General features: G+C 40.5%; 1 long non-coding RNA gene across 1 annotated transcript; it reads right to left on the reverse strand.

Moving 5' to 3' along the window:
* Positions 1-2,405: 2,405 nt before the first annotated feature.
* Positions 2,406-3,036, reverse strand: LOC109943808 (uncharacterized). The gene is made up of 2 exons (XR_002266891.1): positions 2,934-3,036; positions 2,406-2,487 (listed from the first exon to the last, which is right to left on the reverse strand). It is a non-coding gene; the product is annotated as an uncharacterized lncRNA (long non-coding RNA).
* Between the last annotated feature and the right edge of the window lie 11,478 nt (positions 3,037-14,514).

The following is a 14,514-nucleotide window of genomic DNA, read 5'->3' on the forward strand; positions in this document are numbered from 1 at the left end:
CATTTTTCGTAGTGTTCGGAGAAAAGGCAGACTTTCCTCCATGGACCAGGAGATGAACCTATTCAAAGCTGCCAACCTTCCTATGAGTCTTTGAACATCCTTTGTTGATTGTGGCGGCTGCATTTGCATTATTTCTTTAACTTTGGTTGGGTTGGCTTCGATGCCCCTATGGGACACAAGGTAGCCTAGTATTTTATCCTGGTTGACTCCGAAAACACATTTCTCTAGATTCAGGCGAAGTCTTTCTTCGCGCATTCTTGTGAATGTTTCCACGAGGTCAGCGATGTGATCCTCTTTATTTTTGCTGGCGATGACTATGTTGTCGACATAGGTGAAAACATTATGCCCCAGTTGGTCTTCGAGTACCGTCTTTGTTAACCGGGAGAAGGTAGAACCGACATTTTTAGGCCTTCGGGCATACGTATGAAGCAGTACGTACCGAAGGGTGTTATGAAGCTTGTCTTGACCTTGTCCTCTTCTCTCATATAAATTTGGTGATACCCAGAGAAACAATCTAGCAGTGACATGACTTCGCACCCTGCTACTGAATTGACGATTTTGTCGATTCTAGGGAGGGTGAAGTTGTCTTTGGGTATGCTCTATTGAGGTTGGTGAAATCTATATACACATACTCCATTTGCCATTTTTTCTTGACCATGACCACATTAGCGAGCTAGGTGGGGTAATCGACCAGCTCGATGAATTTGGCTTCAAGTAGTCTATGGATTTTGGCTTTTGCTGCTTCAGTCTTTTCATCTGACATTTTATGAAGCCTATGCTTTTTGGGTCGGATCGAGGGGTCGATGCTTTGCCCATGTTCGATGACTGAACGACTAATTCCACCGAGGTCTAAAGCCGACCAGACGAAGATGTCTTTGTTGTGATTTAGGCAGGATAGCAGTTTAGACTCTTCCTCAATTGTAAGGTCTTCCCTGATCAAAATTGTCTGATTGGGTATTGATGTGTCTAGGCGGACTTTTTTGGCCTCTTTGCTACTTTGTATTTGAGCTTTTGTTGTCGCTCTTTCTTGGGGCGCTTGGTGCTTGGGCCTTCGCTCTCGGATGTGAGATAGTGAACGTTGCATTGGCCTGGGACAAAGTCTCTTTCGATGTTGCGAGCAGTTTGCTGGTCACTGTAAATAGTTACTGCGCCTTAGGGCCCTGATATTTTCATGCACAGATAGAGCCTGTGAATGGTTGCTTCAAGCTTGTTTGTGGATCCCTGTCCTATTATGGCATTGTATGGATAAACCATATCGACTATATCGAAGGTTACTTGCTCGGATCTTGCATTGAGGGGTGTGCCAAGAGAGAGAGAGAGAGAGACAACTCTATCTTGCCAAGTGGAAACGTTCCTTTCCCTCTGAAATCATACAATGAGTTGTCGACTATTTGGAGCAGGCTGTGATTGATGCCCATGAGATCGAATGCATGCAGGAAGATGATGTCAGCCTGACTTTTATTATCGACGAGGACCTTGTGTAATTCCCATCCTGCAAAATTATAACGGCCGGGTCGAGCCGTGGCTCATGGTCTGTGGTAGATCGAACATTGGTCCGAATATTTCTTTCAAACGGTTGTGCATTTTGCCTGGAGTGATGACCACCCGTTTCCTATTTTCTAGCTGGTAACGGTTGGTAACGGGCGTCAGTTATTGTGTCCGTTATCAGTAACAGGTCGCCAGTTTCCAGTATTCATGCGCGACTGTTCTGTCCATTGTCTTCCTCCCTCCTTCTGACTGTCTATAGAATGGAAAGGGAGGGCTCTTCTAGCAACGTGAAATCTCTCACGTGAATTGCGAACAACACATCTCTGTCCCATCTTCTGCGAGCATAGAGAGAGTGAGAGAGCAGGCCTCCAAAATCACCGTCCGCAAAGATACACTTGCATGGGTGTGCAGACGATCAAATTTTTTAGAGCGTATTCGCGACTACTCATGTGATCTGTTCTTTTCTATATCCACGTGTCGAGATGGGCTCTTGCATGGCAGCCCACACCTCCACATAGGCAAAAGTGCCATGTAAACGGGCTCTAGGCTCCTTATTATACTTACTCCAAAGGAAACAAGACACACCAAAATCATGGGAGTTTTTAATGCCCCATGCATGCAATAGATATATTTGTCTACCAAATCACGAGGGATTTTAATGCTCCACATGTGCAATAGATATATTTACCAACTTGGTGAATGCCCGTGCGTTGCAACGGAAACATGTAATAACACGATAACTTATGTATAAATGTGTGCTATAGCGTTATGAGATAAGGTTTTGTAATCCATTTGTGATCTTAGTCATACATAAATTTTGTTACTTTAACCAATTGAAAGATTCATTACTTGAATGTATAAGGAACTGATAGAAATCAAATTTGTTTCAATGATTATGCTAAATTGAACCTTAATGCCGTCATACCCAGTTAAGATATAGTTAACATCAAGGGGATTCCAATCAACACAATGAACATCTCCACTGTGAGCTTTCTCAACCTGGAAATAAATAATAAATAACTTTTAACATCATAGTTCATACTGCATTTACAAACTCCATATCCTGAAAAAAAAATCTAAAGGTACACCACATTAGAAAAGAAATATAATGTCACCCTATTTGGAACAAGTAAAAAACTGAACAAAATACTTTCGACCAATAAATCAGTCAGGATCAATTTCCCAACACGTTATATCAGTTAAGTTAATGAAAATTAACAGTCATTCAAGAAACACAATTATCATGCAACAAGTAAAGTATCTCAGACCAATTTGACAAAATAAATAGCTCCATGTGATTGCAATGGTCTCATTAAAAACCAACTGCCCATCACCTCTTTGAGTGAAGTTATATTATTACAAAAGAAGCCGCATTGCATTCATGGACTCAATTTTGGCCAAAAACATAGTTTATCCAATTAGATATAGAACAAGAGAACTGTCACCTTAACAGCTGGGACAGTGCCAGTTCGAGCATCCCACAGAATAAGACAAGCATCATCACCCACACTACAAAACTCCTGCGCACTTCATCCCCAAATAAAAAAACAATATAGGGTATTAATATAAATATAAATAAAAATAAGGCATGTGTCAACATAGACATTCACAGAGAAGGCCGATGATCCTAGTTTAATTAACAATAACATCATTAAACAAATAGACGTGTTTTAACAATGAACATCTAGATATATGGTCTTGGATGCTCCACAAGACAACAGATTTGTCCTTTCCTATTTAAGTTTTGTATTTGAACAAAACACATGTTATTATTTATCAAAAGTACAGTAATCAATAACTTCTGAAAACGAACAATTCTTCTAGTTGAGCTGAAAACAGAATTTTATAGCCCCAAAAGTTCAAACAAATCATCTTATGTCCAAACTGAACTTTACACATGGTTATTACATAGGCTGAGATGGTGTAGCGGTAACTAAGGTTCCACTCCAAATATTCTCCATGTGTCTTAAAGTTGCTATGGCATCCTAAGGGGAAGGACACTTGCCAATGCAATAAAGAAACATATTGCCATTGAATGGAAGTTAGGTGGACCCAAGTCTTGTGCTCGAGATGTTCAAACAAACTGGATAAATAGTTGACTCCCAAAATAGTAGGAAAACACAAACATACAAGATGAAAATAGGCTAACCTCCTGATAGGACATATGGTTATGCTGGACACATGGCAAGCACAAATTCCGCATTTTCCTTTTGTCCTATTAATATTCTGAACAAACAGTATATGCTAGTAAGTCCTGTGCCAAAGAAGAGTATATCTGGCACACTGAACAAAACAATGAATCATACCAGATCAGGGCGAGAGTCGCTTGCTCCTAGGACGCGGGCTGGGAGCGGGACCTCGGCCCAGCGGCGGTACAGCGGAGGCGGGCAGTGGGTTGGCAGCTCGGTGAGGAGCTCATCAACCTCGGCCTCGTTGGTGGAGGAAGGCACGCGCTTGGACCTCCGATATTTGTGGCAGGAGAAGGATGTGTGGACGCCGCAGACATAGCGTGTGCACCGCATGTGCACCCACACGCTGCACTCATCGCAGTTGACCATCTCCTCGCCGTCGTCGAACGTGACGCTGCAGAAACAGTCCATCGTCCACGAGCCATCCACCCAGTCATCGATGGGGTTAGGGGCGGGGATGGGAGGCGCCACGGTCGTTGCCTCCATGAAGATAATGGTAGCCACCTTGATACTGTGATACACTTCTTCAGATTCAAACTTGCAGATGAATCCAAGGATGCTACATACAAAACAATGTCTACCCTCCACATGGATAAAGGGCTCCAGTTGTAGCATACACACGCTCAACTTGAAATGCCAAAACAAGATCTTTTTAATCCTTTGTTACTGTTGAAGACATGTACATATTCCACAACTATACATTGGGGAGGTTGGAAGAAAAACTCACTGAGTATAGATATCCTGAAATATTAGTTAATTATGCTCCAATTGCCACATAAGAATGGACTTGAACCAAATATGGGCAATTTTCCAAAATCCAAGCCACTGATCAAATAGTTAGCATTTTCTTTCTTAATCACATAATACCCTGTTGGCAAGAGCACAACAATGATCCAATTGGAAAAACAAACACACAAAAGAAGAGAGGAAATCTAGACAGAAATATTTGTTCAGAATTGCCTACATGAGAGTACAAATTACACAATTGATACTCTAAACTTCTCTGATATAAACATAGTAAGTTTGATAACGATGTAATAAATAGAGAAAATATCTATTGTGATCCTACTAGTGTTGGAAGCTGCAGTCTAGGCCTCGATGTTCAGCCTTTGATATTTTTGTAATTCTCAATTGCCTCTTTCCTCAGCATCTCGCGAGAAGCATCTAAAGCACTCTTCACCTATAGAAGTATAGAACCATCGATGTGTAATCCAGAATATAGATCGCACAAAAGGATTCATGTAGAGCCATGTGGAGAAGTATAACTACCTTCGGGAATTACAACTTTGGTGGAGCCTTAACAACTTCACCAAATTTGACTTTCTCGCACCCAGGAAAGTCTGGTAGAGTTTCTGTCTTAAAGTGTTATAGTTAAGAAAATCACTTTAATAAGTAGTTGTGATTGGTTTACCTAAATAATCGTGATTGTGGAGGCTCCTCACCGTGATGTGGTTACTGAAAGTCGCCTACAGGGGGGTGGATAGGCGAAACCTGAAAATTATAGCTCTAAATACAAACTAGATCCCTTGATTAGTGGTTAGAACAAGATTCACAATTATCGGAGTATAAAACTAAGACCTTTGCTTGCAATGAGTATTGTTTTCAAAGAGTGCGGAATTTAATCAATAACAATACTATTAGAAATGTTAGTGGAGAATAATGCAAGAGGGCTTAGTTAAGAAGAGGATAAACACAAGTTCTTTCTTGCAAGGAGTTGCTTCTCTAAATAAGAATTTAACTTGAAGCAACACAAAATAATGTTAGCAAAGAGTAGTGCAAGAGAACTTAGAAAGGGAGAGAACAAACAAATCACAAGCAATAAACACACGAGACACGGGTGATTTGTTTTACCGAGGTTCGGCCCTCGAAGGCCTAGTCCCCGTTGAGGAGTCCACTAAGGACGGGTCTCTTTCAACCCTTCCCCTCTCTCAACCGATCCCCAAGATCGGCGAGCTCTTCTTCTTCTCAAGGATCAGTTAAGACCCCGCAAGGATCACCACACACTTAGGTGTCTCTTGCTAGCTTTACAAGCCTCCAAAACTTTGGAGGAAGTTCAATGGGAGTCAAAACTCCACGCACAATATGAACACAAGATGTAGCACACACTTTCTCTTAATGAATCTTACAAGGCACTAGAGCTAAACTCACACGAGAGACTTTCTTTTGCTTGCTCTCTCTTTTGTGGCACTTGTGTGGTTTGTAGTGGTCTAAATCTTGTGTATAGGATGGATCAATGAATGGAGGTGGTTGGGAGGGCTTGTGTATGTCAACTATATGACTTGGAATGTTGCTTGGGCTCCCACACCTTGAAGTGGCCGGTTGGGGTGGAATTTATAGCCACCAATCAAATTATAGTCGTTGAAGAAGGTTGCTGACGATGGGCACATCGGACAGTGTCCGGTGTGCCGCCACGTCATCCTGTCGTTAGGGCATGGAGCTGGTCAACCATTGGAGGCTCTGTCCTCATGTGGCACCGGACAGTCTGGTGTCACACCGGACAGTCTGGTTCCCCTCTGACCTGCTGCTCTGACTTCTGCTGCGATACTATGCTGCACTATTCATCCATCAGAGACGACCGTTGCGTGCAGATAGTCGTTGCTCCGTTGGTGCACCGGACAGTCCGGTGGCACACCGGACAGTCCGGTGAATTATAGAGGAGCTGCGCCTGGGAAACCCGAAGCTGAGGAGTTTGAGCTTATTCACCCTGGTGCACCGGACACTGTCCGGTGCGCCAGACCAGGGCACACTTCGGTTTCCTTTTTGCTCCTTTATTTGAAGCCTAACTTGTTCTTTTTATTGGTTTGTGTTGAACCTTTGGCACCTGTAGAATGTATGATCTAGAGCAAACTAGTTAGTCCAATTATTTGTGTTGGGCAATTCAACCACCAAAATCATTTAGGAAAAGGTTTGACCCTATTTCCCTTTCAATCTCCCCCTTTTTGGTGATTGATGCCAACACAAACCAAAGCAAATATATGAGTGCATAATTGAACTAGTTTGCATAAGGTAAGTGCAAAGATTGCTTGGAATTAAACCAATATACATTTCATAGGATATGCATGGATGCTTTCTTTATTTTTAACATTTTGGACCACTCTTGCACCACATGTTTTGTTTTTGCAAATTCTTTTGGAAACTCTTTTCAAAGTCTTTTTGCAAATAGTCAAAGGTAAATGAATACGTTTTTGAGAAGCATTTTCAAGATTTGAGATTTTCTCTCCCTGTTTTAAATGCTTTTCCTTTGACTAAACAAAACTCCCCCTCAATGAAATTCTCCTCTTAGTGTTCAAGAGGATTTTAGATATTAATTTTGAAAGGGGTTATACCAATTTGAAAATTCTATCAAAAATAAGATACTAATTGAAAAACCTTCTTTTAATACAAATTGGAAAGGCTACATTTTTGAAATTGCTGGTGGTCCGGTCCTTTTGCTTTGGGCTAATATTTTCTCCCCCTTTGGCATGAATCGCCAAAAACGGATACTTGTGAGTGAAATATGGGCCCTTTTTACTTTCTCTCCCCCTTTGGCAAACAATATATGAGTGAAGATTATACCAAATTGGAGAGCTGGTGGAATACCGGCAAGGAAGGATAATACCGAAGATGTAGAGTGGAAGCGATGTCTTTGCCGAACACCCCATTTCCCTTTCAATCTAAGACTTAATACACGAGATGCTCATGGAAACATATTAGTCTTAGCCTTGGCACAATAGAGATAGGAAATATGCAAATGTACCAAAGGAAAGAGACATGATTAAAAGAATATGTCAATTAAGCTTAAACAGTTCTATATAAATATAGATTGCTCCCCCTAAATATGTGCCTTGAGAGGAATACAGATTTTGGCCTTAAATGCCAAGTGCACATAATTAGGTTAATGAGAACATATCTTTATCATAGAAACTGTGAAGTGCAATGTGTCATAATAAAAGTGTGATGCTCATGACAGACTATGCACTTATGAAAGCATGTTGGAATTATTTTAAGCATTTACCCTTAAGGATTTCAAAGAGACTTAAGGACCCACCACCTTTGAAACAAAGGTAGCTTATCCTTGTTACAAGGTTAAGCTTTAAGCTCTTTGATAATAAAATCACTTCACCTAGTTTTAACAAAAATGCATTAATGCAAGAATGAGATTTTTGAGAGGTTAAACTAGGTATGAAGCAGGGATATGCATAGACATGCTTTCTCTTCCTTTTATACAAGATATGCAAGAAATGTATAGAAAAGGAAGATTTAGGTACATGTATAAATGAGAGGAAGTAGTTTTACCCTTTTGTACCTTCACATAGAGACGCTCTCTTCATTGTGTTTTGACCTTAGTCTTAGTTACTTAAGACCTATAATCAAGACAGTGTATGGAAATATTTTGCACACGAGATAGTTCTACAACTAGTGATCCTTTTCTAAGTCATGTTATTATATATCAAGTATATCACAAATTGCATAAATATATCATGAATTCTCCTTTTAACTTAGTGCATATCAAGAGAGATATTGATTGAAATTATATGAGGCACTAAGAAACATAAGTGTTATTTGAAGTTATTCAATGATCAAACAAACAACAGATGCGATCAAAAGAACAACATAGGTATTAGATTATTAAACAAGCTTAACACAGGAGACTCCAGGAAATATGCTACTTTAACAATGAAAGCTACAATCCTTGATAAAGGTGACATTACTTTACTAATATGGATTGACATGTAGTAGCATACTTCATGAGAAAATTGTTCTCATACATGAGACTATATGAGATTACTAAGATAAGTGTTAGTCTCAATAGAATCAAGATATAGAAATAGGCTCCCCCTAAAGATATGCATCAAGAAATTAAATGAATTGGATAGATGTACTCACTTTTTAAAGACAAATAGGGAGAAGCATTATTCATCTTGATCAAGGCTTACAAAATTTGCAATAAACAATTTATGCCTAATATTTTCACAATGGAAAAAGATTTAGAATGCTTACAACCACACCATTGATTGTTTTGAAGATCTCATTATCCAAGTAGTTGTTGTTGCTCTTGATGTCTTCCTTTTTCATTTGAGTGTCCTCCCTTTATAGTTGACTCTTTTTCCTTCCAAACTTATTGAAAATACTCAAGAGAGATGTTAATAGCACAAGGGAGTATATGATGAAGAATGATTTCTTTTAGATAAGAAATATAAACAATTCATCATTCACAAGTCACACAGACATGAAGTAAAATCCTTAACATTAGTGCACATTATTAGAAAAGAGGAATAAGCACCTTTTAAATATCTTGATCAATCATAGGATTTTACTTCTTCATATTGAATTTATTATCATGCATGAAGCATATCAATATGAGAACAGATATAGCAAAGGCATGAATTAGATTCTAATGGACAAGTGCATTTTATGAGAATGAGATTGAATGCACATCTGGCTGACTTAAGTCCAATAAAGAATCTATTCTTCACATAGGTAGAATTTAGAGTAAATAACCATTGATGGGAACTATATTTGATTAAGAAGATGAGTTCTCATACCTTTGCTTTTACCTTTCTTCCTTTGGGTGAAGAGTAACCCTTGAGGCTTGCGGCTTGCACTTACTCTCTTGTAGATTTTCATAAGTAAGCTTAAGAGATATGTCATTAGTAACACAAGCACTAGTTTCCCTTTGTATAATCATTTTGATAAGGAATGGAAAATAGATTACTAAAGAATGGAAACTTTATAATATGAACTAGGTTATGCCATGATGTATGCTTAATTTTGCTTACAAAACAATAATTCTTTAAGATTATGAGAATAAATCTAATTCATAACATGGAGAGCGATAAATATAGAAGAATCATATCCAACATAAGCAAGAGGCAAAACAACATAAATCATTGGATTGACTTTTCTTTTCATGTAAGATTGCGCATCTCCAAAGAGAAACTTATTCTCTACATGTGAGACTACTTAGATTATCTAGACAAAAACATTAGTCCCACGATTTCTAGATATAAAGAGAGATTCCTATTGGGGACTCGTTCTCAAATGCTATGAATCAAGAACAAGGCAACATAAAATGTTAAATGTTAATGCCCTTCGTCCAATGAAGCATTATCCCTTTAAGGATAATGAACCTCGGATGAAGGTTAAGGACGATACAATTACGAAGGTTAAATCTTCGTAATTGAACTCTAATAGATTATATAAAATAATACGAAATACGAAACATTAAAGACAAATAAATTATAAATGAACAACATCACTTTTATATTATCTCAATTCAATGTGTCCAAATATTAAATACATTTATACCTCTGCCTTGACAAAGATTAATTCCCGATTGACGCGATTGCAATTACAGGAAAGCGTGAACAGTAAAGGAACACTGTTCACTATTTATAGGCACGGGACACAGCCTGTGAGGAATTACAATTATGCCCCTCATAAAAGTTTACAACAATGACTCAAACATTTATGGACTAAAAGGTCATTCTACTTTTAAGTCGGTTTGTAATTCCGAAGCTTCATGAAGAGGAACCTTCGGTCATCACATGCGGACAGCTTCAGCCGAAGCTGTTTCTCCCTGCAGGACCTTCGGCGACGAAGCATAGTCCCAACAGTAGCCCCTTCGCGGTGCTAGATCGTTTTTCGTAACGAGCTTGATCCGTGAAAAAAGTCTCTTAGGCTTCGGGAAGCCGAAGGTCCGAAAAACACCTTCCCTGAGCTCGTTGTCGAGAAACGATTCAGTTTCCGAGCGCGTAGCGGTCCGACCCTGCAGAGTTACTATTTGGTCTCTGCGGTCCACCGCACAGCGGGTGCAAGCAACTGTTCGCCTGGTGTAAAAATCCTGACGATTTACCTTCTTACCTGCAGCACTATATAAACAGACGGGTAGGTGTGAAGTTACCACAACATTCATTGCTATTGCACTGTTTTGCTGCCAAAATTTTTAACCATAGCCGAAGCTTGATTCTTGGAATCAGACGAAGCTCCAGTTTAAAGCCTACTTCGTTAGAAGAAAAAGTTTCGGAAGAAAAAGTTTTTAGTTCCCAAAAAATTCAGAATTAGATGGCCAGAGTGCGCTCTACCGCTAGGGTTGAGCGTGAGGGAGCCGAAGCTGAAGGATCGGAGACTGTTCCCATCTCCGAAGCGATGCAACGATCCGGACTGGTAACCTCGGAAGGAATCTGTACTGCCGAGACAGAGCAGACTGTTGCCGAGACAGAACAAGTTGCTGCCGAAGCAGAAGAAGGAAATATTGAGGAAGCTGATCCCGATGATGATTACCATGTTGCCGTGCCAAGCAAGCCCAGCCATTTGGACTTCGGAAAGTCGACTGTCTCTAAGGCTGATCTCTCCAAGATGGTGAAGTCGGGTTATTTCAGTGAGAATGAGAAGAAGCTACTTCGCTTCGGGGGGGGGGGGGAAGAAACTACCCCGAAGCCAGAAAAGGATGAAATAGTCATTTTCAAGAGCTTCCTAAAGGCTGGGTTGAGATTTCCCTTAAATAGGATGATCTCTGATGTGCTGCAAAAATTTGGCATCTATTTTCACCAACTGACTCCCAACGCGATTGTCAGGCTCAGCGTCTATATCTGGGCTCTCCGAAGCCAGGCGGTGGAGCCATTTGCCGACAGCTTCTGTCGAGTTCATGAGCTGCATTACCAAACAAAAGCCAGAAAAGATGGATTGCATGAAAATTTTGGTTGCTATAACTTTGCTTATCGGAAAACCACGAAGTTTCCCGTGATCAGCTACCGAAGCAAATGGCTGGCATGCTGGAAATCAGAATGGTTTTATGTCAAAGTTGACGAAGACAAAGAGAAGCTGGTCCAGAGCCCTCTTGAACTAACCTTCGGAGAAACAAGACCCCGATGCAGAATGGAAGTAGAAGGTCCAACTTGGGCTGCACTGGGCGAATTCAAAATTATTACAGAACATATTGGCACTAGAGGTTTAGTGCAAGAATTCCTGGCCTTCAGGGTTTTTCCAACTATGAAAGAGTGGACGATGCCGAAGCTTAAAGGGGAAAAGAAAGAGGGGGAACTCGTCCGATTGCCCTACCATTATAAATTCAAGAAATACTTTAAAGTGCCCTGCCAAGAATGGCTTGATACAATTGAAATAATGAGCAATGAAATTCTTGGGAATTACTCTAAAAAAGAGGACCAACTGATGACAGCGGCCTTCGGCACTCGGCCGAAACGAAGGCTGAACAGAGTACTTGATGCCATAGGATTTGAATATGCTGACTACGGTCGACTGGGCGGAGATGCTGGGGGGCCGAAGCGAAAAAGGATTGCTAGTACTACTGACGAAGAAGTCGTCAAGGCAGCAAAAAAGAAAAAGAAAGATTCTGATAACATTAGCGGTGAAGAGTTAAATCCTGAGCCGAAGGTGCAAACGGTAAAAATGAGAAAAAAATGCATCCCCGGAGCCGGAAACGCCGGTCCAAAAAGAAGACACTCCTGCTTCTCCTTCTGCTATTGAAGTAGAAGAAATTATGAAGGTAATGACTGAACCTTTGCCTTTCAGGCTAAGTCCGCTGGCACTGGAACTGACGAAGTTTTTTCAGAAGGACAAGGCAGCTTCGGCAGTAGAAAGTCCTGTGAAGCCAAAAAAGCGGAGAATTATTCAAGTAACAGATGTGATCCATCAGACGCCGCCACCGGCAACAGTGTCAAAAATTGTTTTTGCTGAAACTGCCGAAGCCGAAGCTACTGAAATGAAAACTGCTGAAGCTGAATCCGGCAAAGCCGAAGCTACCGGGGCCGAAGCCAGAGCCACCGAAGAGTCGGACCTGGAAACCACACTTGAGGTTATTGACAACATACTGCTGAAAATGGCTGAAGAGGAAACTACCGTGGCTACAGTGAATACGGCAACGGAGAAGGGGAAGGAGCAAATTGATGAAATTTCAGAAGAAGAAGATTTTAACTTTCAAGATTTGCTCGGACAAGAATTAACGGACGCCGAAAAAGAGGAGCTGAGAAAATATGCCATATCCTGCGGATACAAATCGGGAAATTAAGATGCCTTCGGAACCGCACCGAAGCCAAAATTGTTAGAACCCTTTCCAGAAGCATTGGCTTGCCGAAGCTGGAAGCGGACTTGTGTCATTATCAACGACACCACATCGCCGGAAGCTTGCTTTATGCTAACTTCAAGGTAACAAATATTTTTGTTATTTTGTTATTATTATTGTTAACTTTTGTGTTGTGTTCTGACGAAGATCATTTCGACAGAGCATATTGTTAGGCAAGGTTCTGAAGATGCAACAAGATCTGGAGGAAGAGAAAAACAAAACCGTTATTCAAGATTTGGATGAAAAAAATTGAAAACCATGAAGCCAATCTGAAAAAGAAAGACTTCGCAATTCAAGATCTTGAAATCATGGTCAAAGAGCATGAAGGTGCACTAGAAAAGAAGGATTTTATCATTCAGACCATGGAGGGCTCTTTGGCTGAAGTCCAAACTGAAAATGACAAATTAAAAAATGAATTGCTCCGTCAATCAGAAAAATTCGAGCAAGAAAAGAAATATTTTGAAGCAAGCCTGAAGACTGAAGTGGATAAATACTCAAATCTGCAGAAATCCTTTACAGAACTTCAGGAGAAATGCTTAAGCTTCGGCATCCGATGTGTGCAGCGGCTGAAGGACGTGTTTCACTCTGTCGGAGCTAGCTCTTCGAAATTTACACCTTCAGCTGAAAACTTGCCAAGAACATTAGAACATATTGAAGGCGAAGTTGATGCCCTTGACGAAGTTATTGGTGGGCATGCTGACTTCTGCGCCCTGGTAGCTTCTCGGGGCACAGTTGCTGCTTTTTTGAAGGCTGGCTGCACACATGGAAACACTGTGAACAGACCAAACTTCAGCCTGTCAGCTTCAGATTTGTTAGATATCCCAAGCTTAGCCAGAAGCATCGGAAATAGATTCATGACCCAGATCTGGGTAAGCGGCGGGCGGAAAATGGCAGGCGACGAAGCTCGAAGCCATCTTAAGCCGGTAAAAAACTTATGTTTGTTGCTTTTACCTTCTCCTTTGAAATTTGTACCTTTCTTAGTGTGCTGTTTGATATATACAGGATGACGAAGCTGAAGATTGACAGTGCTGAAGTTTGACAAAACTGAAGACGAAGCCTTAGCTGAAGCTTAAAATTGCTTATAATGTGCTTTCCTGCAAAAATTCTTGTAGAAACTTCTGTAATATAAATATGGAGTAACTTATGTAAATTTGTACATACCTTGTAATATATTCTGTCTCCTTTAAGCGCATCCAGTCTGCTTTGCTGTGGACAAAACTTCTCTTTTGAGCCAAAGGCGAAAAACACCTTCCCTTCTTTTCGTACACAACGAAGCATAGAAAATTTTTCCTTCGAATCTTTTTCCCTTCTCTCTTTTTTTTTCTCTGAAGCACCTAACTTTTTGTGTAGCATGATGATGATTCTATATATGTCTAAATGAATGTTCATGAATGCAAATGACTTGATGATATGTTATGTGCAATTGAATATTAGGACACATGCTCAAAAAATCATAAGCACGGCCCTTCGTCCCCTCAAGAATGATAAAAATGTTTTTGTCGTTTACTTTTCGGCTTCACCGTTTACTTTTTGGTGTATCAGCGTTGACTTTTCGCTGTAAGCCTCCCTTAGGAGCTTCTTCGCCTTTTACTTTCGGCGGAATCAGCGTTTATTTTTCGCTGTAAGCCTCCCTTAGGAGCTTCTTCGCCTTTTACTTTCGGCGGAACCAGCGTTTATTTTTCGCTGTAAGCTCTGCATTCCCTTAGGAACGTCTTTTGAGCTTCTCCCTGTTTTCTTTTCTTTCTCTTTGCACTCGAGGGTGCGTTCTCAGCTTTT

Source organism: Zea mays, chromosome 1, assembly GCF_902167145.1.
Source record: "Zea mays cultivar B73 chromosome 1, Zm-B73-REFERENCE-NAM-5.0, whole genome shotgun sequence".
Taxonomy (NCBI): Eukaryota; Viridiplantae; Streptophyta; class Magnoliopsida; order Poales; family Poaceae; genus Zea; species Zea mays.